This window comes from Wyeomyia smithii, chromosome 2, assembly GCF_029784165.1.
Source record: "Wyeomyia smithii strain HCP4-BCI-WySm-NY-G18 chromosome 2, ASM2978416v1, whole genome shotgun sequence".
Taxonomy (NCBI): domain Eukaryota; kingdom Metazoa; phylum Arthropoda; class Insecta; order Diptera; family Culicidae; genus Wyeomyia; species Wyeomyia smithii.
Window position 1 is genome coordinate 218,941,354 of NC_073695.1, and position 27,937 is coordinate 218,969,290.

General features: G+C 37.8%; 1 protein-coding gene across 5 annotated transcripts in view; it reads left to right on the forward strand.

Annotated features, from left to right (window-relative positions):
- LOC129720980 (Ig-like and fibronectin type-III domain-containing protein 1) overlaps window positions 1–27,937 on the forward strand; it is a 326,155-nt gene that overhangs the window by 112,086 nt on the left and 186,132 nt on the right. For all 5 annotated transcript variants that reach the window (XM_055672974.1, XM_055672971.1, XM_055672973.1 and 2 more), the window contains one exon: window positions 27,073–27,111. The gene's annotated coding sequence lies outside the window, so the exon portion shown is untranslated. The remainder of the gene's footprint in view (window positions 1–27,072; window positions 27,112–27,937) is intronic.

The window sequence follows — 27,937 nt, forward strand, 5'->3', positions numbered from 1 at the left end:
CTTCTTCGTAACCCGTCGACATCACTAAAAGGTAAAGATAAGGAGTTACTGGACAAGAGGCTGATTCTAGAAATCGTTTACAATAAAAAACCTAAACGTAACTAGAATTCGGAATTCTCAGGCAACAAACAGGTCATAGAATTATAAAACTAACTATTGCACAGAAAATATTCTTTTCCCAAGAAAAATAAAAACACTTAAACGTTAATTGAAAAAATGAGTTTATTTTTTCGTTCATGTAGTATGATAGTTGAGAATTTTTTTCTACATTTCCAACAACAAACATACTCCAACGCACGAGGGTTCTGAAACCGAATTTAGGTTTATTGAAAAAATATCGAAAATTAGGGGAACCCAAATTTTCGATTGAATCAGGTATCTAACTTTTTTATCTCTGTAGACAAAAAAAAAGTTTTTCTACAATGTTGAAGTCCCGTTAAATTTGAGCAACTTCGTTACCAAATTTTCCCTTTAAAATCTTTTTTCTCTATCTTTGAAAACAACCGATTTTTATTGCGAAAGCACCTCTTTGGCTTCAATTTTTTTATTTAAATTTTTTCATCAAAAGTGTCTTAAAACAATTTCCAGTGCTGACATCGGTTACATCTCAATTCCACTCAACTAGAGGTAATTATGTTTACTTAAAACTAGAAATTATTACCTTTGATTTAATCTAAAAAGACCGAAAATCAACCAACTCGTTTGGAAGTTATGAATTTTTGAAAATAGCATATACATCATATAAAACCGTTCTTATGGTCATTGGAGCTGGTCGCCCTAACGATCCAATGAAAAAATACGGGTTTGATTATTTTAATCGAAGATCAATGCCTGCGATGAGCATAATTGAAGCAATTTAAGTGATCAGCTATATTTTTTTCTAATTTTTCGAATTATTTTTAATTTAACGGAATAGGAAACTTGACGCTTTTCTCGTATTTTTTTTTTCAAGAACTTAATATATTGAATTTACTTTGGTCAGATTTCCGAGCACTTTTTTCTGTCTAAGTTGAGTATAGCTTCACAATTTATTGCATATCATAAATATGTTGAACCTTCTAACCGAAAAACATGCCACCAGACCTGAAGGAGAGTATTAAACTAAATCAAACTTTGATTTACATGTCAGACAAACCATAATAAAACCAGATCACTGCAAGAAACTTCGATTTCAACGCCGTCGTGCCATTTGCTAAAAGCAAACTAAAACAACTTACTACACATATCGATTGACCACATAAGTAGTGAATGTTCATCAGCAAACCGCATCGGACATTTGCACCTCTACTAATCGATGCATATTCACAGCGGGTGGTCTCAACGATTAGACTCGAATAGGCTATCGCAACGGGCGATAGTCGAGGCTATTGCCCATATTGTTTATTAACCGTAAACAACGGCATAGTATTGTAACCGTATACGATGAGCTATCTTGCTGGAATTGGTTTCTTGTGTGCTCGGTCAACTGCACATTCTTAAGCTTGCCAGCTACGGCTATGAATTTCTCAAAAGCTGGAAAATGAATATTGTCGCAAACAGCAATCATTGGACTGACTTGAACCTTAATTAATGTTTGATGTGGCAGAGTGCTGCAATTGGACAGCAAAAAGTCATCCAAGAGCAACTTCATTCTTGATGGCCTTTTTTCTGATAGTACTCTTCTGACCTAGTGCACGCAATTCAATGAAAAAAAAATACTGTAGCGTACGATAAAACAGACATTTTCATCAAAAGATGACTTCTGTTATGCATGTAACAGAGAACCTCAAAATATCTATTAGTTTATTGGAGTTCAACATGCCAGCAAATTCACTACCGACTTTGACAAACGGTAATAAAGCAATTCGAATGGGTAATCTTTCGTTCTTTGTCGCAGTATAAACAACAAGCCGTACACTCGTACGGCGCTTCGACCAGCTGAACCAAGTTGGAAACGCGGCGGCGCCCGCAGAGTTGCGACCGAGTGTAGCCATTTCAGGCTCTCAATGCCGGCTGTATGTTGATTTTATGCTTAGTTTACTGCACATTAGGAGTCCCCATATGCTGAAAATGGTCCGATTGTTGAATTATTTATGCGGTGTAATTTTTCACACCTCGTTCGCTTCCGCGCTCGCCCTGTGTCGGTCCTCCCGCTTTCGGGTGCGCAGCCTCAGCGAGACCTCGAAACCTGTTTCGCGTCTCACTCCAGAGGCCTTGACCGATTAGCGTCCGTACCTGTACGTACGTACGTTATGTGTGCAATTTCAATTAACTAGTATTAGAGACTCGGTAACGAAACTGCTACATGACAGACAGCGTGTCGCTCGTCGTATTTCGATAATATGTGTTTACCGACCGCAACATATCCGCCCCTCGAAGAAAGTTTCGCAATACTCTCAGCAACAGCTGGGCCGGACTATGGTTCCATAGAGGCAATGTAATAAAAATGCGACAACAAAGCAAACCAGCAAACAATTACGGATAACGACACTCATTGTTTCAAAGTTTCATACAAATTGATCAACTCTGGCTGTCTCCTTTTTAGGTGTATGCTACCACCCTCTTGCCGTACGACGACGTTAACCAACAGCGCAACATCTATCTTCGCTCCACGGGTGTAGCTCTTATACTTGTCCACGTTCTCCTTCGGAAGGAATGGAAAATTGTCCTTTTCTTCTATCTAAAGAATGTACGGAACTTCAGATGCAAAGAACGATTTCAGAACACTGCAACCTATAAATTACTGCTCCACACCAGAAAAGCTCGGCGTGGCCGTATCTGGTTGATAGTCTTCGTCGAGAGTTGAGTTGCTTCTGAAGAAACAAGAAGTAGAGAAAAAACCGCTCAGGACGAGGGGAAAGCAAAAAATAGAATGGTTTCTTCTTGCGTTAATGGCATATACATATAAATATATGAGTACTACAGTTGAAGATGGTATTCTATTTCTGTACCCGCACCGCATTGGATTCAGTGATAATAAGTAAGTTGTGACAATCCAGGAAAAAAGCACGGCTGGAACCAATATAAAGCTACCGAAGCTGTTTGAGATTGTAGATACATGATACAATCGAAGTGCAATTTGGGCTGGTTGAAGAGTGCATTTGAGAAGTTACTTCGGATAATGTGCACTTTATCAAATCGAGGCACTTATGGGAGTCCAATAATGGAACGTCATCTCCGACATTAATAAAATTGTTCGAAACTGAAATTTCAATTGCCTGTGATATACTCAAAAGGCTATGAACGCCATTTTTAAACTATTAATTTCTATTATTAAACTGTTAATTTTTCATTATCGCAACTTTTTGTAAAATTTCAACTCATTTTCACAAAAAATGAACAGCGAAAAGAATAAAATTTGAATAATTTTTTTATCTCATTGCTGTTCTACTATACATTTTAAAAAGTAAATGAATTATTTCACCTCAGCAGTATTATAGAAGATTGGTGTCATTGACCTTCCAAAATCTGTTTGGTAGCATTTGTTATTCAAGCCATATTTTTCTCTACTGCTACAACGCACTCACGAACACCAGACAGAGCGTAAAAATCTTGTTCCAGGCAATGTAGCAGAAGCAGCTTTGGTGAATGTTTCTACAGAAGTTTATTTTGCCGGTCCTTTATATCAAGAAAATATTCTTCCGTTGGGAATAGCATTATGAAACATTACTTCTACTCTAAGTAGCATAGTTTGAAGTTTAAATGAGTAAAACTATGAACGAAAAGCAACTAACAACCATTTCAGCTCGCTAAAAAATACTTTTAGCCAAACAATGCATGCAGTATATCGCCAGAGCCAAAGTACTAACGTCCTTGAGGATAATTGCTTAACGATTAGCGGTCACCTTCAATATTTTATTATCAAACAATAATCTCGATTTCGGCACGATACATCAAACGTTGATCAAACAGCGGAAATACAACGAATCGATAATTTTGTCACGTACCCCCTTCAGGTGGCATTGGTGGCAAGTCCACAAGGACTGACTGATGATTTGTTATTCCGCTAGCCCGAATTGGCTTCGAAATTGCCTCCTAATGATCGGCTCTCACGCAATGATGAATGGGCAGACGACGCACTCGTTACAAGCCACTCACTCTCTGCTGCTCTGCAATAGTCGGCAATTGATTTTTCGTCCGAAAAGGTGTTGAAAACATAACACCCGACTGGATTTATGGCATATCAAGTGACCCTCGTCAGAGCCTTCGATAAATTGAACTGTTCTCAGAATTTTACGAGATAATACATTTTAACAACCAACTTCGAATGAATTGAATTCTATATTAGGCTGAACCGTAGCTTTTCATCGAAGGCGTTCGACCCCCCTGCGGAAAAGCTCTAGCTTGTTTGAGGTGGAGAGGAATGAAAAAAAAAAACTTTTCCACTTCCAGTGGCTGTCATAAAAGAAACTTTTGTTTCAATGCTTACTTTGACATCCTCTTCTAGCCGCGCTCGACGTCAAAACCTCGCCCGCCGCGTCCTCACACAACAGCGTCGAGATCGAGAGAGTTCACGGTAGCTCTGCCCTGCTCGCATCTATCATAGTTATTCATTTTTAATGTTGCACCGCCACCGGAAAGTGTGTTATGGTGTGCTTTTTTGTGTTTTTGCATTCGCCGGCTGCTCGCTAGCTGCCACCGTGCGCTTCGCCGGGGTTCAAATGTATGCCACTGCTGCTGCACGTACAAAACTATACACTGAAGTATTTGCATCGCAACATAGTACCGCCAGTACTGGCGGCGGCCGAGATCTTTGCTACAAGGGCAAGAAGATAGGGAACAACCTAGACCACGAGTCATCATTACTGTAGGTAGTAATGCATATTTATGCTAATATCTTTCTGCGCGGCAGCGGAAAAGTAAGTAATGTGAATACCATAGGTTCAGCGCTACCTACGGCACCTCGTAAGGTGCTAATTCGCAAATCAAACAAGAACCGGCGAAATGCCACGTACTTGCCACCGGTGTGCTGTAACTCCATAATTTGTCGACTGCTTCGGGGATGTGCAGAAAATGTACCTTTGTTGTACCAGAGCAAAGCAAACAGCAAAGGTTAGGTGATACATTCCGCCTTTGGAACTTGACCTTTTTCCGTTCATCCGACAGGTTTTGTGTTTAGTCGGTGCCATGATCCGACTGACCCTAACAGTTCTTTCAACCGAGACTCGAACGAAATACAACTGACTTTTGAAAGAAGAGTTGTGTCTTAAGAATAGGTGGCAATAATTTATGGATTACACCGTGCTACAAATGAAAAAAAAAATGCAAGAACTTCTGAAGTGACCTAGTGTAGGTTGTGGGTCTTGTTGAGTGTAACATTCGCTCATACTAGAAATTTTCCAAACACCTCCAAAATCTGAAGTTATGGTCAAAATACGGTTTTTGGACCTTAGCTCATATAATATATTTTAACTCAGTCATTTATCAACCGATTTTCAATATTTGAGCAGTTTTAGAAAGGGAACAAATAGAGCTTTCAAAATATATACAGGTTTTTACTAATATCAATAGAATATGTTGAGTAAATAACTCAAGTAAACGAGCAAGTAACACTTGCCTAAAGCTACAACCCACACTAAGTCACATCAAGAGCTCTTGCATTTTTTCATCATTTGTAGCTCCGTGAAATAATTGTGCGATAGAAGCCAAAAATTCTGGTTTTCTTAAAAAATATATAACTTAGCCAAATATCAACCGATTTCCACAAAACTACTTTCGTTTGATTCAAAATTGAATATACTTTCAAAATTCTAGTATATTCGTGGTATGATTCTTACAAAAATAGACGGCAAATTTCAAATTAAATTGAAAAATTGTGTGAAAATATCTAAAAAATTAGATTTGAACTCAAATAACTCAACATATTTTATTGATATTAGTAAAAACCTGTATATATTTTGAAAGCTCTATTTGTCCCCTTTCTAAGAATGCCTAAATATTGAAAACCGGTTGATAAATGACTAAGTAAAAAAATTTTATATGCGCTGAGGTCCAAAAATCGTATTTTGACCATAACTTCAGATTTTGGGGGTGTTTGGAAAATTTCTAGTATGAGCGAATGTTACACTCAACAAGACCTACAACCTACACTTGGTCACTTCAGAAGTTCTAACTCGCTGTAGCACAGTGTTATTTACGATGCTCATGATAGGTAAATCAAGTTAGCAGGTACCGTGGAATGGGGTGAAATTGATCAGTGGGGTGAAATTGATCACCTGAAAATTCGTGATAAAAAATACTAATCAAAAGATATTGCTCTTACAACACTAGGCAATGTTAACGTGTCCTTAAACGCAACTTTTGCATGATTCACATATCTGTCAAAGTTAACCCTTGCATGCCCGGTGCAATTTTTCATATTTTCGAAAAATTCTTCTAACTCAGTCAAAACTCAATCAAATTTGATCGAACAAGTTTTCAAATAACAAAAAAAAAGTATTGAATTTACTTAAAGATTTGTTAGTTGAGGGTTAATTACGTTGTATTTGGAGAAGTGCGTAAAGCTTAATAAAAGCTCAAAAAATGTAATTTTCAACAATGATCTTTCCATACCATTAAAAAAATACTGATGAATTCGCAGGTAACCACAAGGATTTTGATTTCAGAGGTAGTTTTTGAGATTTTGCAACAAACCGGATTGAAATTGGTCTAACGACGATCAAATAAGAGCAAATTTAGCAACAAGCAGCTCGTGAACCAAAATCAACAAATTTTAATCTGAAATATCGTTATTTTCATTTCCAAACTAGCTGTAAATGACATTTTTCAGTACAGAAATCATCATTTACCAGTAGCATATCGAAAAAAAACACATTACCAAGAGAACGTATGGATTTCAATGGTGATCAATACCACCCCAATTTACCTCATAGTACCTTATAGAATTATCGAATTTATTTCATGAAGTAGACGATAGAAATTTAACCAATAGCCATAGAAGATTACATACTAGTACTTGTTTTAAAATTAAACTATTTCGGGAAAAATGTACATGAAGCTAGTTAATTGGGAATTGTTATAAAAATTGATCAATTTCACCCCGTTCCATGGTACCTAGTGCAAATATTTTGATATCGAACTATACTTTTGTTCAAACAAAATTTCAATATTCGATATCGAGGGGAGGTCGATCCTGAAAAATGATTAACATTTTATTTAAAGTACCCCTCCACCATGTGAGTCTCGATCTCGACGAATTACGGTCAAACCTGTTTCTTTGCGAGGGATAGGGACGGCACAAAATAAATCGCATAAAAAAATCATTCGAAACTTCACGTGCAGCTTCAAAACAATATTTCCACAACATTAGTGAAAAAAAACTTTTTTTATGAGGTGGATAGGGACCGCTTAAAAAAAATCTCAGTTAACAATAACTCGAAAGTTGTTGATTGTGATTTAGAATACCTATGAGAACAATTTCTAAACATCGGATTGATAAACGTAACTTTTTAAAACATACTAATCCTTTCAACCGCTTTCCTTCGTAGGTTGGCAATTCGTGACTTTTCCTACGTAAAACTGGCTCAAATCTAGATAAACATTTCAAAAGGTCCTATCTGCTTTCATAGTTTTTCCGGAGCGTCTTTTTATTTTGGTAATGGTTCAGCTTAAGTAACTTTCCCAAGCGTGGTTTTCATTCAGAAGGCTAGAGTGATCCCTCCACTATCAACTCGTGCAAAAAACGTGGCATAAAGATGTTTAATAAGTTGCGGTGATTGAATGAATGTGATCGATCAAAAAAATCGATCAAAGCAAATAGGACCTTTTGAAATGTTTCTCTAGAAATAGTAATTTTTTGACGCAACACTCATGTAATGCGTTGGAATTCATTCCAAAAATCGGAAAAACTAAATGGCTGAAAATGTTGTCGGAAGTGGTCCTTTTTCATAATACCGCACAAAAACAGTCGCACAAAAAAATAATCGCATAAAAAAGTCGCACAAAACAAATTTCGCACAAAAAAAGTCGCACAAAAACAGGCTTGACTGTATGTTAAAATCGTGGAGATTGTGTTGATTGTTTGAATTGAGGAAAGTTTCACAGAGCGCAAACGCATCACAAGTGTATGTGTTTATCAAATGTGAAAACAGATCGAATTTAGGGATGATAATTCTGCAATTCCACTGTGATATAGTGGCAAAACTTCTAACCTCTTTCGACGTATTTGTCATCGAAAGATATTATAGCTAAAATAAGCCAAGTTATTGCGTGTTGCTTCAAAAGGTTTTCACTGTAGGGAGAAAGGCAAGAAGAATATTTTAAAGGGGATCCGGTTGAATGATTAAAATATCCAATCGGGATTATTAGAAAATTTTTGTGAACAATGTTTGTTTTTTTATTCTGATCGAGAAATGGGCACACGAGAGGTTTTTGGTGCCCCAAGGAGCGGTGGGTACTCCTGGTTTGATTTCAAATTAAAAACTTGCTTCGGTTTTTCTCCCCCACTTTCTTTTTTTGTTGGTTCATTGGTCTGGTTATTCCACTAGGGATTATCTTACGACCATTGTGAGAAAGATAAGGAGAGTTAACTATTCTCCTGTTTCTAGATCTGGCGACACATACGAATACCCTTCGATGGGACCGTCTAATGTACCCTCATCGTTTGGCAAAGGAAAAAAATGTTTTCTGTCGAGGGTGGCTCAACTCCCTTAAGCATTTCTGCAAAAGAGCACTTTGATCATTCCTTAAGTGAACGCTTTATTTATTCCTGGCGCGGTTCGTACGAGGTACATGCTGAAACGCCATGCCGAGTTTTCTCGCAATGAAGACAATAAAGACAAACGAACCCTGTCCAAAAGGATATTGCTCAGTAGTGCGGATCCGGCAAATGCTTCTGCCCTTCTTCGATGGATACTAAATGCAATTGCCTGCAACCCAGTATCTTTACATTTTGTATCATGAGGTTCTTGAAACAGCTCACCCCATAACGTAAAATGTCATCGACAGTAAGATTCCCTTTGGTGACCACACCGTCCATTTCTTCATCCTTGAAACGCGATATTCTCTCGTAAGAAGCTCGTAGCTAGCAATCGAGTTTGCTTGCTTCAAGCTAGTCACGACAACTCGCAGTTTTTCGGCCTTATCTCAGTTACGGCCGAAAACTGTTTTGTCAGCTCTTTGCCAATTTGAATAACATTCAATGGCTTATGTTTGGGCCAGGAGAAAACAACGTAGGGACCTTTCGAGGCACCTGGGTAAGCTTTCACCCATACTTCTGGTACTCTAACTAGGTAAAAAGGGGGGTATAAGAAAAGATAGAGGGAAACTGATGGGGGAAATTCGCCTGGCGGCAGGGGAAATTTCCTCCGGCTGCTGGCTGGCTTTTGTTGTCACTGCATCGGTATCGAAAATACCAAACGCGTGCTATCTGCACACAATGCAGTATTGTTTTTATATTCAAACGAGTATACAGCGGAGCGATTCTTGTTTGCTTCTTATAATTAGTGCTGGGACTCTCCGGATTAAAATATCCGGATATCCGGCCTCCGAAAAATATCCGAGATCTGGATCAACCGGATATTATCCGACCAATATAATAAGAAATAAGATAATTTCTGGCCTCTGAGCGTCATTCTGGTTGAAGAAACACCCATATTGGGTGTTATTCGATCATTTTCGGTTGTTTCCCAGGAACCGGAAGTCGCCAACCTAGAATCTAAAATGGGGTCTGCGGTCGATTTCAGTTGCTGTGTATCATTCTGGATCCGGAGATACTCATTGCAGACGGAAATCGGTCATATTTGGCTGTTTTCCAGAAACCAGAAGTTGCCATCCTACAATTCATAATGGTGTCTGAGGTCAATTGTTAGCTTCTTGCAACATTCTGGCTCCGGAGATACTCATATTGAGTGGTATTTGGTCACTTTCTGTCATCTGGGCGTAATTATGATTCCGAAAACATTCATATTGAATGGTATTTGGTCATTTCCGGCTGTTTGCCAGACACCGGAAGTCACCATCTTAAAATTCAAGATTGTGTCTGTGATCAATTTTCAGCTTCTGTGCTTCTCTCTGGTTCCGGAGATACTCATATTTATTGGGAATCGTCCATTTTAGGCTGTTTTCCAGAAACCGGAAGTATCATTGCGATTCCGGAAATACCCATATTGGTTGGTATTTGGTCGTCGGATTTTTGGATACGCGGATACCCGAACATAGTTCAAAGAGAATTATGTAAATAATTTCTTACGAGGGGGGGGGGGGGGGGTGGAAAAAGCCATTTTTCGCGTTACGTTTCATTTTAAAAGGCTTCAAAATATACGGTAAATATACGGTTGTCCGAGCGTCCGACTATTCGATTATCCGTATCCGGATATCCTGACATCCGGAAAGTATTGGTTTACCCATCCGTGATCCGAGCATCGGAAAACCGGATCACGAGTATATCCGGTCAAAAGTCCCAGCACTACTTATTGCAACGAAAGAAAAGAAGCGAATAAAAAAAATTTGTTTGTAAATATTAAAAAAATATTTTTAACACAGCTTGTCTTTCTACGAAATAACCTCTACTGCGAAAACCGTACACAGCTGTACGGGTCTGCAGAAAGACGCCAGCAGTCAAAATTTGCACAATGCAGTAAGATTTATATCTTCAATTGTAGACAACTTTACGAGATAATTCTGCTACCAATGTGATTTGAGTTTTACAGCCATAAAAGCATTACCAAAAAAGGTTTTCTACGTTGGCCGTACACATCCGTATGAGTTAGTAGGAAAATGTCAACTGAATAATTTTGCACGATATGAATATATTAATTGTGGTATTTACACTGCTTGAGAGTCACAACTGTATTGAATGATGACTCATTGCCTGTTAAATGGGTATTAGACTGGGACACGGTTATATGAAAAAAAAAGCGATGGTGTTATTTTTTCGCTCCCATGCACTTTTCGTGTTCCTTATGGGTCCTATAACAACCGTGTAACTTTTCAGATCGATCAGTGGAACTATATTTTTGCACCCGATTTTTAAAGTTTCCATACGATTTTATTTGGGAAAATTCATCTTTTCAAAACTTATTCTCTAGCGATATCCAGTATATATCAAGAATGATATTTGTAGGAATTTTTTCTGGAAAGAACTCTTCTGAAGATCGTAAGGCGCTACGATGCTCGTAGAAAAAGTTATTCACCCCAAACTGATGTAATGTCTGACGAACGGCTCACCATTGATTTTTTCCAGCTACACTGCTACAGCATATTCCTATTGCACACTTGCTTAATAATGGGAAATAATTTCGCGTGGAAGTAAGCTTCAAAGTGTAATTTTTGCTCATAGTATCTTCGGAGAAGCCTCCAAGATAAATTTTATACGATATCATTGCTTATCAACAGCAGCCTGTGTTGCAGCAGTATTGCTAGTAAAATTCATAAGTGAGCCGTTCGTCAGACATTCAATCAGTTTGGGGCGAATAACTTATTCTACAAGCATCGTAGCGCCTTACGGTCTTCAGGGGAGTTTTTCACAGAAAAAATTCCTACGAATAACATGTATCGATATACTTTTAGGAGCCAACTGGACATCTCTAGAGACTAAGTTTTGAAAAAGTGGATGATAAGTGTTTCTTATGTAAAATTTTCCGAGAAATACGATGAAACCATCAAATTTAAAAAAAACTCCATTTGCCAAAAAATCCAAATTTAGTTTTAAAATACAAAAATAATCTACCTGGCAACACTTCTTGTCAAAAACAATATTTTTTCTGGATTCCTTGGTTTATTTTCTTCAAAATTCACCTGTTACTATTTTTCGGGTGTCTTACGTCTATAAATTGTAAAAAAAATTAATAACGAAATTCACAACTTTTTTCGTAAAAATGTTATATCTCGAGATTGGCTCATGTTACCTCGGTATGACAGTTATTTCTTATGTGAAATTTTCTAAGGAACACGATGAATTTATCACATGTAAAATAAAAATGGCTGAATTTGCCGAAAAATGTAAATTTAGTTTTCAAATAAAAAAATAATTTATCTGGCAACACTTCAAAAGTTATATTTTTTCTGGATTCCTTGGTTTATTTTCTTCAAAAATCATCTATCAGTAATTTAGGACATCCTTCATCTATGAATTATAAGAAAAAGAAAAAAGAGATTTTTGACAAAAGATTTTGCAGAGCGGGGGGAATTCCAATCCACACCAAAATTGAGATTTTTCCAAAGAGACAGTAGATGAATAACTCCCCCAACTTTGAGCAATATCTATGATGGTCGTGTCCAAATGGCATGTACACTTCGTATGAAATGACCCATATCCTGTTATGGCAACGAAAAAAACAACAAAGAGTCGAGTCCTTGAGATCAGGGCCGGTGTTACACTTTTTTCCCGAGTGGGTAGTAAGGGCTCCTCCATTCCTGTTATTATCAGAAGTACCGTAGCGCTAGCCCCGCAATTTTTTCTGAATACTAACAGTCGATTTCACAGACTGCAAAGTTTGTGTTCAATAAACGAAAAGGTCAAATTTCTATAGCGAAATTTGAGTCCCTAATCTTTGCTTTTACGATAATTACGAGTGGGTAAATACCCACAGGGATATTTTTCGAGTGGGTACTATTACCCATACTACCCACGTCAACCGGTTGAGATATCTAGTTTTGTAGTGAATAACCTTTTGAATAACCTTTTCCTTGTTATCGTGATTCGATGAGTTTTGGATATGTTATAGAGCTCGAGGCGATAAATGGGATGGACAAATTTCGAGTTATCTAGTTCTAGCATTGAGGGGACGAAATGCCTACTATGATTTTGTTCACTCCTAAAGTAATTCGATATGTTTCGAAAAATGTTGATAATAAAGCAAACAAATGACAGCATTTTGTCGTGTGGATTCTCGTGTTCAACCTTCAGGCATACAAACATCACCGTCATCAGGTGTAACAAATGCAAAGCATAACGTACAGTAGGCCTACTGTCACTAGGCAAAACTGATGCTAATGAAGTACAAGGCAGCATGGCATGAAACCGAACGGACGAAGACCGCATTAGTTATGCTAAAATTATTTGTTAGTGGAAAACGGCAGCTTTTGGCTGAAGATTTCATCTAGCGACAAACTTTTTAGGGCTTTGGCCTTAAATCTATTAAATCGACTGTATTAATAAAATAAACGTACTAATACTAACTATGTATTGCAAACAACAAAGTCAATTTTCATTTTTATTAGAGGATTTCTCATAAACACGATATTGTGATAAATGATAAACAACGATTCTAGTTCAGGTCAATGGTAAAATTCGTTAAAATAGTACAAGAGCTTTTAAAATATATATCTTTTTTTTATAACAAAAACGCTAGACTATCGTAGATTAAAACAAACAACGAAATGAATCGACATATTTCCTGTTCCTTTGTTTTATTCAATTTCTGGAAGCACATTACAGTGAACAATCATCACTAAAAAACCTCTCCGGTCGTTTCTTGGACATCCGAAAAAAAACAACCCGCAGTCCCATCTGCCCAGTCATCATCGAACAGATCGTCGAACAAATAAAAATAAAGCGAAGATATTCGCGAGCGATAATTGCTGACAAATAGCAGCACGAGCAGTGTATTGCACTAAGAAACAGCCAAGAGCAGCCGATTACGGAACGGCAACATACACGGTGGAACCCCGCTGCTGGAAGGTGATAATCAACGCGCGACTTGCCTACCTGATCGCGACTATCCAAGGTCAGCCAGTTTAGGACCGTCATGCGGCAGCAGGTAAATCGACAATTCAAGTGCGCGCACACGGTCCTGCGGTGGAAGTTGCATAAAAACCCAATCAGAATTGTATCCAGTAATAAGAGAGAAACACACGAACGAAAATATGCTCGGGTGGATGTTAAGGGGCTGCTTCGGGATTTTTTTTCTGGGAAGCACAAAGTTTCAGAACAATTCCAATACAGCAACCCCACTTATAATTATTTTTTTGGATTTGCTGCTTTGGTAGTCATTTTTACGTTTGAATACCAAATACAAAAAAAACTGCCACTACTAAATAGTTCCTGTTCACGACACTGAACTAATACGACCGGGTTTTGTTAAAGCATGCTTAAGGTAGAGGAGAATATTTTTGGCCAGTTTGTTCTGCAACCGTTCAGAAGGAAAACAAAATGTTTTATGTCACCAATAAAATTCGACATCATGACCAATTACCATTACGCTTAATCTATGCATTTATGTTGATCTTCAACTATTTCCTACTGCTTGTAGGTCACCGTAGACGAAGAACGTTCAGAACAGCAACAATCTGGCCGTCAGCTGATTGAACAGCTTGGATGATAACTTGTTTTGAATGGAATAGTCACTTTTATGTGTAGGAGGCTCGTGTATTCCACATTTCCAGCCAACAGACCGTCATCCTGCACGGTAAAATTAAAACGGCCCCGATATCTTTTATGAGAGTATGAATTTAGCACATCGATCACCCCGACTGTTGTGTAACGTTTGGTGGCTGAGAATAAATCTGTATTCTATATTTCTATTAGTGATCGAATAAACCAAGCTCGTTTGATAATTTGCATCTCAAGTGGAGGCATTCATGCCTCCCCTCCGAACGGTGCAAATGCGAAATCCTACGGACTCTCCGTTCACTTTCATGCACAGTGTCCTCGTTAGACAATGTCCCAGAGAGTATCTTTCAATTTAACCACGTTGTGTTGGTTCCAGTTTTTCGTTTGGTTTTGCATATTTAATTGGGCCACTAGCCTACCGTTTCTGCTGGTTTAAGCGGCATAGATTAGTTTTCGTTTCGCCGCCAGAACAATGCAACCAGCAAACTTAGAAAATGGTCGTCGATGGATATGGTCTATTGGATATTTCGATACGATAGGAAGTAAAGCCGCATTTCCGTTCGTTCGTTCGTTCGCAGCTTTCATCCGGCCGGCTATTTGGTTTGGTTGTGTTTTTCTACGAAACAACATAGTGAAAACACAAACAAAGTGTATCCGTTCGTAGCAGCCGGATGCGGCCGGCAGGTTCTACTATTTGAATTTTCAACGAGTTTAGAGAACGAGTGGTCATCTGTTTGTTTCATCCGGAAAACAGGTTGTGATGTGAGATGGGGCCATTCATGGAGGGAAACGTGTGTGATGTCCCTGATTGCAGACGACGAATTAACGGGGATCTGTGAAAGCACAGATGAATACAATGTTGCAGCATATAGTGTAATGTTGCAATTGAAATCCATTCTTATGGTTCCCATAGCAATACCGTACGCGTCTTTCACACCAAGCTCAGGCTATTCATTCAAGACTTATGCCGATCCTTGTGGGACTTGGGACGTCTCACAATGCAAAGTTAAATTGCTTGTTGGTAGAATAAAGTTAGGTTTAAGCTATTCCTTGCCTTCGTTTTATTTGTAAGAAGGAGAAAGAAGTAACAACGGTTCGGGTTGAAAGGGGAATTATGATGATTCTTACAGTTCTAGGGTATAGCATACTTGAAAAAATAGAAGTTCAAACTTGAATTATCCCTAACATAATAGAACAACTTGTTTTTCATCGTTTCAACAAAGTTTAGGAGATTTTATTGTGAAATATATTCAAACAAATTTGGTAATTGTTGAAATTATATTATTATTCAAGAAATTAAGATACAATTTCAAAATCTAAATGCTTCGTAAATATCATACATTTGATTTTAAGATTTTTGTCAAGCACTTTTCATAGTGAACATCTACAGCAGATGTTTTGACGTATGATTACGTCTTTGTTTTCTGTACTAGATTACATTTTGTGAAATTGAAAATGTAACTGGCGAATGTTGCGTTAGATTTCAAACGATTGTAGCAAGCGAACGACTCAATGCATCTAAGTCATTAATATGTCGGTGGATAGATAAAATGTGTAACAATTGTTCGATATAATGTTTAACATTGTTGCTCTACTGCTTAATGGTGAAAAAAGGTGAAACGTTCCAAGATCAAGCATTCCCATACATTTCCCTCGCTATTGGCTTGCTTCCCGAGCACGGATAGCAATAACATGGACGGAATAAACTCCACTGCCTACAATTTCTGACTCAACTTTTTGTTCCGTTTGTTCCGTTTGTCTTTCTCAAATTGCGTGGCCACGCCCTCATGGCAAAAATCAACGCCGAACTCGAGACTGCGTGTAGAAAACTCAGCTTAAGTCTAGTTTGTCACACAATAGCGAGTAGAGTATAGCTGTTAGAGGTACGCAACATTAGGAAACGAGAGCTGTATACGAGTTAACTTCCAGGCACTGCGGAGCATGTTACCTTTATTTTGCATACGGCATCAACAGTTACCATCGTACGTTGCAAAATATTTAGCTGGCACAGCTACTGGAGGGCACAGCTACTAGTATGAAATTTTCATGTATTCATGCATCGTTATTTTTACAATAACGACCATCAAATATAAACGGTAGTGTTACCTATGAACAGTTAATCGCAGCATATAATATATATATATATATATATATATATATATATATATATATATATATATATATATATATATATATATATATATATATATATATATATATATATATATATATATATATATATATATATATATATTATAGTTATCGTCTCCAATTTAAAACGCTTTTCGCAGGTAGCACACAGGAATTTCATGAGTAGTTCATCCCAGATTTTCTGGATAGTCGTCCTAAAATGGTTAGGTACCTTGTAATCAGCAAGCTTCGACAACATATAGGACCAGATTGATTGGGTTCAGATCTGATAAACTCATTCTTCATTTTCATCCAGGAAATTCGTCAAATTGTCCCTATACCAGCCTTGAACCACGTTCGCAGTATGCATTGGTGCATCGTTTTGCTAGAGCACATAGTGGTCATCTCAAAAGAGTTTTCGAGGCAACATTTTTTTAACTCTTCTGTTTCATGATTCATGCCTTCGTCAAAGCTTAATAAGTTTCGATTGGGCGAACTTCAGGGTAATTTGATGGATTCATCTTGCATACCATTCCTTAGAGTAATGGCAGGAAGCAAGATCAGGCCAAAAGATTGTAGGATTGTTTTGCTTTCCAATCAAGTGTAGCAACCTTCCTTGCAAATACTCTTTTAGATAGATTCTGCGATTTATTGTGTTTGTCACAGCCTTTTGCAAAGTACTATCTTCCGTGACAGCAAATTTTAAACTAATTCGGCTCTCGTTGTATTGCAAAGGTCTTCCTGCTCTCCATACGTTCGGTACACAGTTCGTCAGCCACTGACGACAGCGCGCACATTTAATGTCAAACGGGCTGTTATTTGTTTATCTCCTCATGTCTGTTGGTTCATCCAACTTTCCTTTGCAACGCGACATACTTCAACACGAATCCGAGTGGGCTGTCAGGTGATTAAGAGGTGATATCCACCAAATGCTCAAAAAACAGAGCTTTTTTCATTATTTTTTTCAAAGGACATATATCTCAGGTAAGGTATATAAATAATATATCATTGGATTAAGCAACACTTGGAGAATAGAAAAAAAAACTTTATTGATATTATATTCTACAAAATGGCGGCTGTGTAGCGATTGCCGTGGACCGCTTTTTTTAAAACTTCTTCCACGGTGAGCACCAGAAGTCGTACCCAACACCACCTATAACCAAAACAAATTTTTTTTTTCATTATCTACATAAGTGTCGCTAGTGAACTACACATGATTATATTTTTAAATTTTTTGTTAACAGAATGGCAACGGTTTGGAAAAAAGATGCTTTTTCGACAAAAAAATCGACTTTAATTGTTTATAATTTTTGTTGTTGTTAATCAATCGTCAAAATCGTGTGTACTTCACTAGATAATCTAATGAATAAGCTACAGTTAAAATTTCAAGTCAATCGGATGTAAACTTTTTCAGTTCTACTGCTTACGCGTTTAAAGTTTCAAAATGCTAAAAATTTTAAGAATCGCAATAACAAAGCCCCTAATATTTTTTTTTCGTTCAGTCAGCTATCCCTGCGCCGCAAAGTTGTCCTTCCTGGGCTTTATTTCCCTCTTCTTCCTTTTTGTTATCTGATGTAAGGCTGCGTGTCCGATCCCACGCAAAACTAAAACTTGTCATTCAAATTTAAGTACTTTTGAATATGACTCACAGTTTAAAAGTAAAGGAAAACTCAAACAGAGAACGTACACAACGAGAACGGCTGATCGACTAACCAAAGGGAAATTGTGAGTAAACACGTTCTGTAGAGACGCTATAACGATCGAAACTTGATGCAGCGACCTCTATACTTCAAATTTAAAACACGAGAACGATTATAGGTAACTTCTGCTAGTTTACAAAGCCTCGAAATTAAAAGAAAAACGAGCATCGCCAAAATAAACGAAAATTTTTTTTGGAGCACAAAAGTTGTTCGGCAAAAATTGATTCGAACGAACTTTGAGTTTAAATCAGTACTTAAACAATGTAGATTTGGATTCTAGGATAGTTTTAGCATGATTTAAGCCGATAAAAAAAAATAACAAGAAAAAAAATTTTTTGGTGGTTATTACCCCTTAAGAGCCAGTTCACGGAGACCGCAACTAGGTCTTCGAGGTTCTCCGATCGGACTTAAACTCTCAAGGTTTTTCCATCTATATACTGCCGTGAGATGACAAAGTGACGTAAGTGCCACTTTATCGAATAGGAGTTTATCATGCCAATTTGTTCATTATTCGAAGACCTATCTTTTTGTATCTTCCTTTTCGTTGTTACTTATTCGTACGTTACATAAAATCAAAAAAAAAACAAAGTGACGTTGGCACACATTTCCATACAAAAGCGACGAAGAATTCTTTCGTTTTTGGGCCGTACTGAAAAACTGATCACTTGGATCTACGTCACAATGTCATCTCACGGCAGTATAGTAGTACAGTGTTTTGCATAATATCAGATTTTTTGAAAAGGGTTGAGTGGGGTTAAAAAGCACGTCAAAAATTGATGTCCAAAGACTGCTAAAAACGTAAAATTGTTATAACTTTGTGTAAACCGAATCAATTTTCATAAAAATTGGCGTGTTTATTCTACTCTATAATGGGAATAAAATGAGGGTTATTGGAAGTTGCTATCGAGAATTCAAGATGAGATATTCGCATTTTTCTAAAAAACGAAGGTGATTTTCACAGCAGTTTTTCTCTCGCCAACAGATATAGAATAAAAATCCAAACTATACGTTTTATAGTGCAACTCAAGAGCTTTCATTTGATATATTCAAAAAAATGCGTCGTTATAAAGATGCGTGAGAAAATCTAATTTTTTCTATAACATGTTTTTGACCATCATTTCGAACCCATTGTGCCAGAAACGAAACTCCGTTGTTCTTTATGCTCTAATGCACTAATGCAATAGTTTGCAGAATTTGCAGTTTTCGGAAAAGGAATTAGTGGGGTAAACAGACAATTCAAAATCTTGTATTTAGAAACTGCTTAAATCGTAGAATAATTACTCTCGGTTTATTTCCAAAGTTACACGATGAAATAAGAGGTTATTTTTGGAGCTAACAGAAGTAGAATGAATGCCAACAAAGCCATGCGATACTTTTTGTTGAGCTTTTTATCGAATATGTACTTTGAATAATTTAATAACCAAGAGGTCGGTTGCAGTTTAAAACCAAATAAACTTTTTATTTCATCATCTTCATTTTAATTCTGAATTATCATCATTTAACCACTCAGCGAGCATATTAGCAATTGCACTCAATGCATTTTTCCTATTGCTCTGGTTTCAGCAAAAAAAACCTTATGAAAATCAATATTTGAGAATTGATTGATTTATTATTACTAACCAATATTCATGATGTTCTTGTACGTTCACCAATGCTTCATCTTTACTAACTTGTATTAGCCAAAGCTTATTTTGCTTATATAACGTAGAGAAGCGGGCGAATAACGTTTTAATTTGTTCTACCGATAAATACATTTTCGGTTTGAATTACCTAATTCCTGTAGAAGGGTGTACTTTTGAACTCATTTCTTTATGAGCATCTTCCAGTAAAACTTTTTCCCCGGTTTTCTTCAGCATAATTCAGAAAAAAATATGGATGATGAAATACAGAGTTTATTTGGTTTCAAACTACATTCGAATCTTTGGTTGTTTAATTATTTTAAGAACACATTAAAATAAAAGCTTAACAAAAAGTATCGCGTGGATTCGTTGACATTCATTCATTCTCTTGTTGACTCCAAAAATAACCTCTCATTCCATCGTGTAATTTCAAAAGAAAGCCGAGAGTAATTTAGAAAATCTATAACGAGCGTCTTAGCAGAGTGATTGTGAAATCAAAGAAATAGTTACCGGTTTCCGTTATACTCTACTAAATTTTTTGGAAATAAATATTAAAATTCAGTCCGCAAATATATATTTCGACTGTGACTTACAGTCTTCCTCAGTGCTTATGTGGACTCCACATAAGCACTGAGGAAGACTGTAAGTCAAAGTCGAAATATATATTTGCGGACTGAATTTCAATATTTATTTCCAAAAAATTTAGTAGAGTATAACGGAAACCGAGAGTAATTGTTTTACGATTTGAGCAGTTTATAAATACAAGATTATGGAAAGTCTGTTTACCTCACTAACCCCTTTTCTAAAAACCTCAAATTCTGCAAACTATTGCATTAGTGCATAAACAAACATAACCTGAAAATTATAGCCCAATGGAAGAACAATGACAAAAAAAGAAGTTTCACTTCTCGCACAATGGGTTCGAAATGATGGCCAAAACATGTTATAGAAAAATTAGATTTTCTCACGCATCTTTACAACGGCGCATTTTTTGAATATATCAAATGAAAGCTCTTGAGTTGCACTACAAAACGTATTATTTGGCTTATTCTCCTGGATTTATTGGCAAAAAAACTGCTGTGAAAAAACACAAAGTTATAACAATTTTACGTTTTTAGCAGTCTTTGGACATCAATTATTGACGGGCTTTTTACCCCACTTACCCCTTTTCAAAAAATCTGATATTATGCAAAACATTGCACTATTATAAAGATAAACAAACCCTGAAAGTCTCAGTCCGTTTGAAGAACCTCGATACAACCTCCCTTGTAAAATAAATGAAGAAAAAAAAACCTCCCTTGTAAAGGTGGTTGCGGTTCTCGCGAACTGGCTTTTAAGATTCACAAGAGTAAAGCCAAGGCTATAAGGGAGGCGAGGCGGTACAAAACACGTTATTTCTCAAGTGGGGAATAATATCAACAATGGGAAAATATATGAAACTGTTTGCTTCGTATTCATTCTGGCTTCGGCCTAAGAAAAAGGAGAATCGAAGAAGTGAGGGTTCAATATCATCAAAGACAGTTGAAACCAATCAACTGTCAACCAGACTGTCGACAGCGCAGGCTTAATCAACAGGACATCCTCAAAATGAACAAACTAAGCATGTCCGAACAAACAAAATACATGCATAAGAATGAGCTATCGTGTGCAACACAAAATAGCTTCGTTGCCTATGTAAGCTTTAGCTGTATGTGAGCTCTCATAAATAGCTTATTCATGAGGCTGTTATAGTATAAAAAAGCACAGTCGTCAGTACAGTGGCGCACCGCAGTACTTTTCTGAAGCCTGGACTCAGTCGTAATTTAGGAACATCCATTCCCTTCAGTGTGGTATGAAATTTCATAATCCATAATAACACACCCCGATTTTTTATCATGCAGCTTCCTAGCCCTCGGTTTCCTATATTCAGGCTGATGCTTCGTTTTGATTGCTTCTGCTTCTAACAAGTCTGCAGGCTCATCCTTTTCTTGGCACGCTTAATGTTAGTGGATGAGGTTCCTAGTTTTTTCGCTACAACTCGTACTGATGCTAAAGCATGTCGCTTTTAGTAATCCTATATCTTCCTGCCCGTTGTGGGGTCAGCAGGCCCACGTTTCGAGGCAACTGTAAACGGATACTTTTCGCCTCTCCCCGTAATGCAGTGCTTTTTTAGCTGATTTTGTGATCGAAATACCACTCACGATGCCCACTTGTGCACAATTCGCTTTCTTCGGTCCAGAGGAAGGCCACACATTTTCAAACTTCCGCGCAAAACGTTAAAAAAGATGACAACGTTTGTTTTATTTGGACGTAAACCACAGGACGCAACCAAACTTTGGCTAAATACTGTAAGTTATTTGAAATGGAGGTTAATCGTTAGTGTATTCATAATTATGGGAACAGTCAATACGAGGCTGCTTGGATTATATTTTCCATAGTTCCTGATTGTTTTTGTATTTTTACGGATTAACCGACTTCTTCACGACTTGCCACAGATTCGCGATAAGATTTAACCCTCTCCTGCTCACAAGGTTTATCATTAAAATTTATAGCTTCACGAGAAAATTCAAGCTGGACACTTTGTAGACTATCTAAAATTACTGTCAACTGTAGTATTTTGAAGAAAATGCCCAGTGATGCTCTGAGGCAGCATATAAAAGTTTATGGAACAATCGTAAGCACAACCAACTATTCTATGTCAAGATATGATGATTATAATTCTTGGTGCTTTAGAGTCACCATGAGCGGGAAAGGGTTAAGTCTGGTGACTGGGCTGACTACTTCATGACATCGACCTTGTGAGTAGCGAACCACTTCTTCACAGTTCAGGCGGTGTGTTGGGAGTCGTAGTTTTACATAAATTGCCAACCCCGCGTGCGGTAGCATAACATCTTCCAATATCTGAGCGTAAAAGTACTGGTCTATTATCTTGTCAATCCAGTATTGGAGACTAACCCAGAATGCCCAAAAAACCACCCACAGACTGTTATGTTGCCTCTTCCATGTTTGAACGTTCTTGTTGTGTACTGTGATTTGAAGGATCAAACAATCGGACGATATCCCCAGATTTTCCATCCGAACCAATCAAGTTGACCTTCGTTTCGTTTGACCACAATCACAATTTCGCCATTTCGCACTGTTTTCTAGGCCTACCCAATCGAAATGGTCCATGGCAAACCTCAACCTCGCCAGAACACACCTTCTTGGGGTTTTATCCACAAGTCGTCTCTGGATTACTCAGAAACTCATAGTCAAGGTCAGTTTGTTTCTGATTGCAGACTAGAAGGGAACTTTGCAAGAAAAACGTTTGATTCGTGCATCATCCTTGGCTGTCGTTTTCCAGAGACGTCCAGTCGATTCTGGTTTGTTTTTCAATTATAAAGTGTATTGAAAACAAAATGTTCTCGATCGTCCTAGGAATTTTGCAATCTCCGGTTGACTGTTTTGCCATTTTACGGATTACAATCTGTTGCGGTTCCATGCAGTGAAAGGAGCGGTCAATGTTTCGTTAAGTTTTGAGTAAAATTTACTGGTTAAACTTTTAGGGGTTCATTATTAACATTGTAAACACTTACAAGAACCTGTATCAAACAAAGTATCTTCGTGAAACAACTAGTTTTCATCAAATCACAGTCAAAAGGTTTGTGACTTTTTTCGTCATTTCGCAGAAATCAAGGCGTGTTGCTAGAACTGTTTAGCAAATAGCGTTAAACCTGGTGTGACATGCTGTCATACTAGTACAAGTGCTTGCCGCTGGGAGCGCAGATGATATATTTAAATTGGTGATTGGATGCTCATTTGAGTTTTCAGCATTGGAGTGGTCCTACTATTCCGATATTGTATAAAGTTTTATAAGAATCAAAAATGTTCGGCTTAGATTTCTACATTTTCATTACGATTTTGCTAGGAATTGTTGAAATCTGCCAGTAGCAATAATAGAGCTGTTATAGTTGCAGTCAGAATATTATGCGCCTCAATTTTTAAAATCAATCTTTACAGTAATTATTACAAATGCATAGTAATTCACAGTCATATTCACTTCTAGTAAAATGTTAAAAATTAAACAAAAAATAATTTTGAGCGTTTTGAGTCTTCAGAGCAATTCTTCAAGAGTACAGTCAGCATTGCTGAAAATACAGAACAGAGATACACTTCATCTATTAATTAAAGCAGCAATTGAAAGCCTGTTCGTTAATTCAGGATTGCAAAGCTTATTGCTATCATACATTAAAAAAACTAAAATGTAATATACTTCCTAGGCACAGCAGTAAAGTGATTTATAAGTAAGCGGTTTAACTAGCTTACAGAAACATGCTTTAAATTCAATAATTTCACATGTCTTTGACTGCACCTCCAGCCTTGTGAAGCACCCGGTCTCGTAGCAGCCGGCACTTGCTCTGGCTGTGAACCGCCCGAGCGTAGAAAAGTTCATAAATTTTCCATTTGTTTTCATTCACTCTATTAAATACGGTTTCACTAGAAAATCCCTGGCTGAAACACCAGCCAGTTCCACTCAGTGAAACCCGCACTCACCGAGATAAGATGGAGCGGAATGGGCGAACAAATTTGTGGTTCTAATACCGCAAACTTGTGGCACTTGGCAGAGGTCGCAATACGATGAGGTGAGGCCCAGTGAATGGGTTCGCGGGCAGGGTGACCAGCTTGGGAAGCGTCTCGTGCGAATCGTGCGGGATTGCGGGGAAATATTTCATTTTCAGTTTCATGCTGTTGTACCGTTTTTATTCGGATATTTATTCGCCTGAAATAAGTCCACTCTACGACGGCAGCAGCAGCAAAAATTACGAGTGCACCAAGCGCGTACATTGCTGGTTGTATTTCATGGAATATAAAACACCCGAAACAATATCGCTCGTACCGGCGTCGGGGAAAAGGTGGGCGAAAAGGTGCTTTTCCAATTCATTGGACTTGTTTGGTACGTTGTGGTAAGAAATTTATAATCGGAAATTTTGTGCATCATTTGTCGGAAGGTAATTAGAAAAATAAATCGCTACAGGGCTAGTTATTCTGGTGCTGTAATGAATTTATTTTATTTTTTAACGCAATATAATTTCAATCTCAAGCTTGGTTATTGCCAATCCGAAAAAATCTTTTTTCACTATAAAACTGTTAATTAACTGTTTTTACTGGATTCTCTCTGTTTCACATAACCTCAAAAACAAAAAAACTTATAATTCTTGCCATGATGAGAAAGACGGAAGTTAGACCGTCTTCGAAAATTCAACAGCAAGAAGACATAGAATATATCTCTATAAACAGCATCGCCAATAAGAAGCAAAAGTTTCCCCTATTGGGATTACTGTCGCAAGTTTTAATAAATTGAGAGAGGCACTTGTATCGTTTGATTGTAATGTAAAAGTTGCTTATCAGATCGGCCATAAGATCGTGTCTTGAATTTATTGACAGTTTTCATTGCCGTAATCCGGAGTTTAACGAATAAGAAACATAAACATTTTTTTTTGAGAAAAAAAGTTCTTGCGCTTTTGAAGTCGCGAATAATGTTAACGAAAAATCTGGTAATCCATGCTGATGACGAAAATTGGCAAACGAAGTAATGTGCTAAGTGTAAATATTTTTTATACACCAGATAAACAGTTTTCCAGTTTTCTGATGAATTTATTTTGCCTTCAGGACAAAGTCGTGATAAAAGAAGTCCTCATGTTATACGCAGTCGATTGCAATAATCATCAACAGTTGCTCTGTTCCTGTTAACTGCACTCAACAGTGAGAGGGTTTTATAATTGAAAACGAAGTCTGCTTCGAATCTGTCCTTCCCAGGGCTGATGCTAGCTTATCAATGCCCGATCTGTCCCTCACTGCAGTTAGCAGCTGATCCGAATCGAGTGCCTTCGGGTGCCACTTATGTGATAATGCTCTACCAGCCTCAATGAACGGACAACGACGTTCACTGAAAGCAGCAGACAAATTGGCAGCCCTCTCGTCATATGGTGCCGTCATTGTGACGGGTCGCGCTTCGTACATTGAAAGTAACATTGACACTGACTGCGGAGATTCTTGGTCAAGTGCTAGGCCCGTCGGCACGAACTTGCCCGCCAAGGAAGGCACAGATTCAGCGCAGTCCGCACCACGGACGGACGCCACCGGTATGCACCGCTTCACTCTTCCTCGAGCGCCTCACTACCACTACCACCACCACTCAGCTCAAGTGTCGGATCCACTTGTACATTCGAAGCGGTAGATGATTCTTTTTAATTAATTCCAAATTAAATGCGATTAAATTGGATTTTATCGCCGCTTGAACTTGACGGCGCTGCAAATCAATTTGATCGTGAACGCGTTGTCACATAATTGAGGCAGCAAACCCTTTAGAGCCTCTAGAGTTATTACCTTTTGTGAAGCTGTTCACTTGTTTCCATTAAAATTCATAATAAATAATCAGGCTGTTTGTTACGTAATTTTCAAGTGATGCTGACACAATTATTATTCAGCAACAGATAATATAACTCAAATCTGTAAGTCGATATGTGCTGCGTTTCAGAATAATTATCGTTTATTTTAGTAATATTTTTTTATCGTCGCAAGGGTTTATAATAGCAAACCCATAAACGCACCGATGATAAGGACATACTAAGAGCTTCAGTTATCCCTCTTCTCCGCTGGTTTCAGTAATTCTACGTTGCACGACGTCACTTTTAATTTGTTACGAATGAGTCGTTCGATCTTCACCTGGTTTGTGCTTTTAATGTCAAGAATAAAAGAGAACCGACAACGATGGAGTTCGTGCACATACGCTTCTATCTAATGGGGGAAACAACAGCAGTGCAATCAGCTGTGCACCAATCGGAATGACATAAGCGCACTAAACCAACGATGGCATTCCGCAAATATTGCGATTGCATCGACTCGGAAACAGAACCAGCACTGCAACTGGCTTCCATGTTTAGCGGGCGAGAAGGACAGGGGCAATACCATGGATGTTTTCCAATATAATACCCAAGTAACACACGAAACATGTTTTAAAATAATGTTCTTGGAAAGTAGGTGTATTAGAGTACTATAAAGGACTTCAGCTCTAACAAGCATTTTATCAGATTCACTATCAATCGAAAATTCGCCGGTAATAATATCTTACTTCGCTAAATAAGCTTACTAAAATGAGAAAGTCAGCCATAAATTATCGTTCAGTTCTACTACGTTTTGGATGGCAAAGGTCAGTTCTAATTTCATTTGTATTACATTCTCATTTTATTACAGCAATAAATAAAAAAATGAGTGACTGAATAGAAACCGCTATTTATGAGATTGTTCTAACATGAAAATCTGACTTTGATGTTACCTTCAAAGCCTTACTCTTCCACTGACTTCTGACTAGCGCTAATCAATCGATTTTCCTTTTTTCCTCTCTATTTTACAGACCACAACGAAAAACTGTGCAACTGTGTCTAGTGTTGAGGTAAGTTCTTCATTTAAAAAAATACTTCAACCACCCTCCCATCGAGCGTCACCGCAGAGGTTCACCATCTAGGCATGAAACATTTAACCCTGAACCATACCGAGGTTACCGCAAACGTGTTCGTTTCTCTTTTCCTCCTCACTTCAACCAGTGTTTTGCTGTGTGGTAGAAACTGCAAAAATCATGTGCCCTTCCTCAGGCAAATGAGCATTCTCTCTTTTTTCTTCTATTTTTGATTTCCCTTGATTTACCTTCGAATTTAGTTATTCAACACCTCCAACAATCGATTCAACTCATCGGTTTTCGCTCCGGCCAAAAAACCAAACGACAACAGTTTCATGCTGTCAGATAGTGTAGTTTTGGCCCGACTCAGTGGTTCCAAGCTAGCTGGTACTAAAGACCGGTCATTTCGTTCGACTGTTGTCCGTGGTTCGTGAGAACAACCGAGTTTCTTATGAATAGGAAAGCAAAAGCCACCTGCTGCACCGGTGACGATATGCAGCGAAGTGACTAACCCGTTGCCTTGGGTGCGCTATTGGTGTTCGGGCATCCAATCGATTCGCAACGGCAGTTGGGGCGTCAACATTGCAGCACAGTTGAAACAAACTTTTTAATGATTTCAAAACTATGATTTTCCACTCTAACCTAATGAGTTAGGCAATTAAAATTACTAACAGTATAAATTGAACAGTAATTATGCCTACACGGAATTCAAAGCAATAGAAATCATAAACTGTGGGCTCTCATAAACAGGCTGTGATTGTAATTGGACGACTCTGATACATGAATCATTAAATAAAATATCAAAATTGGAAGCTTTGCTCAT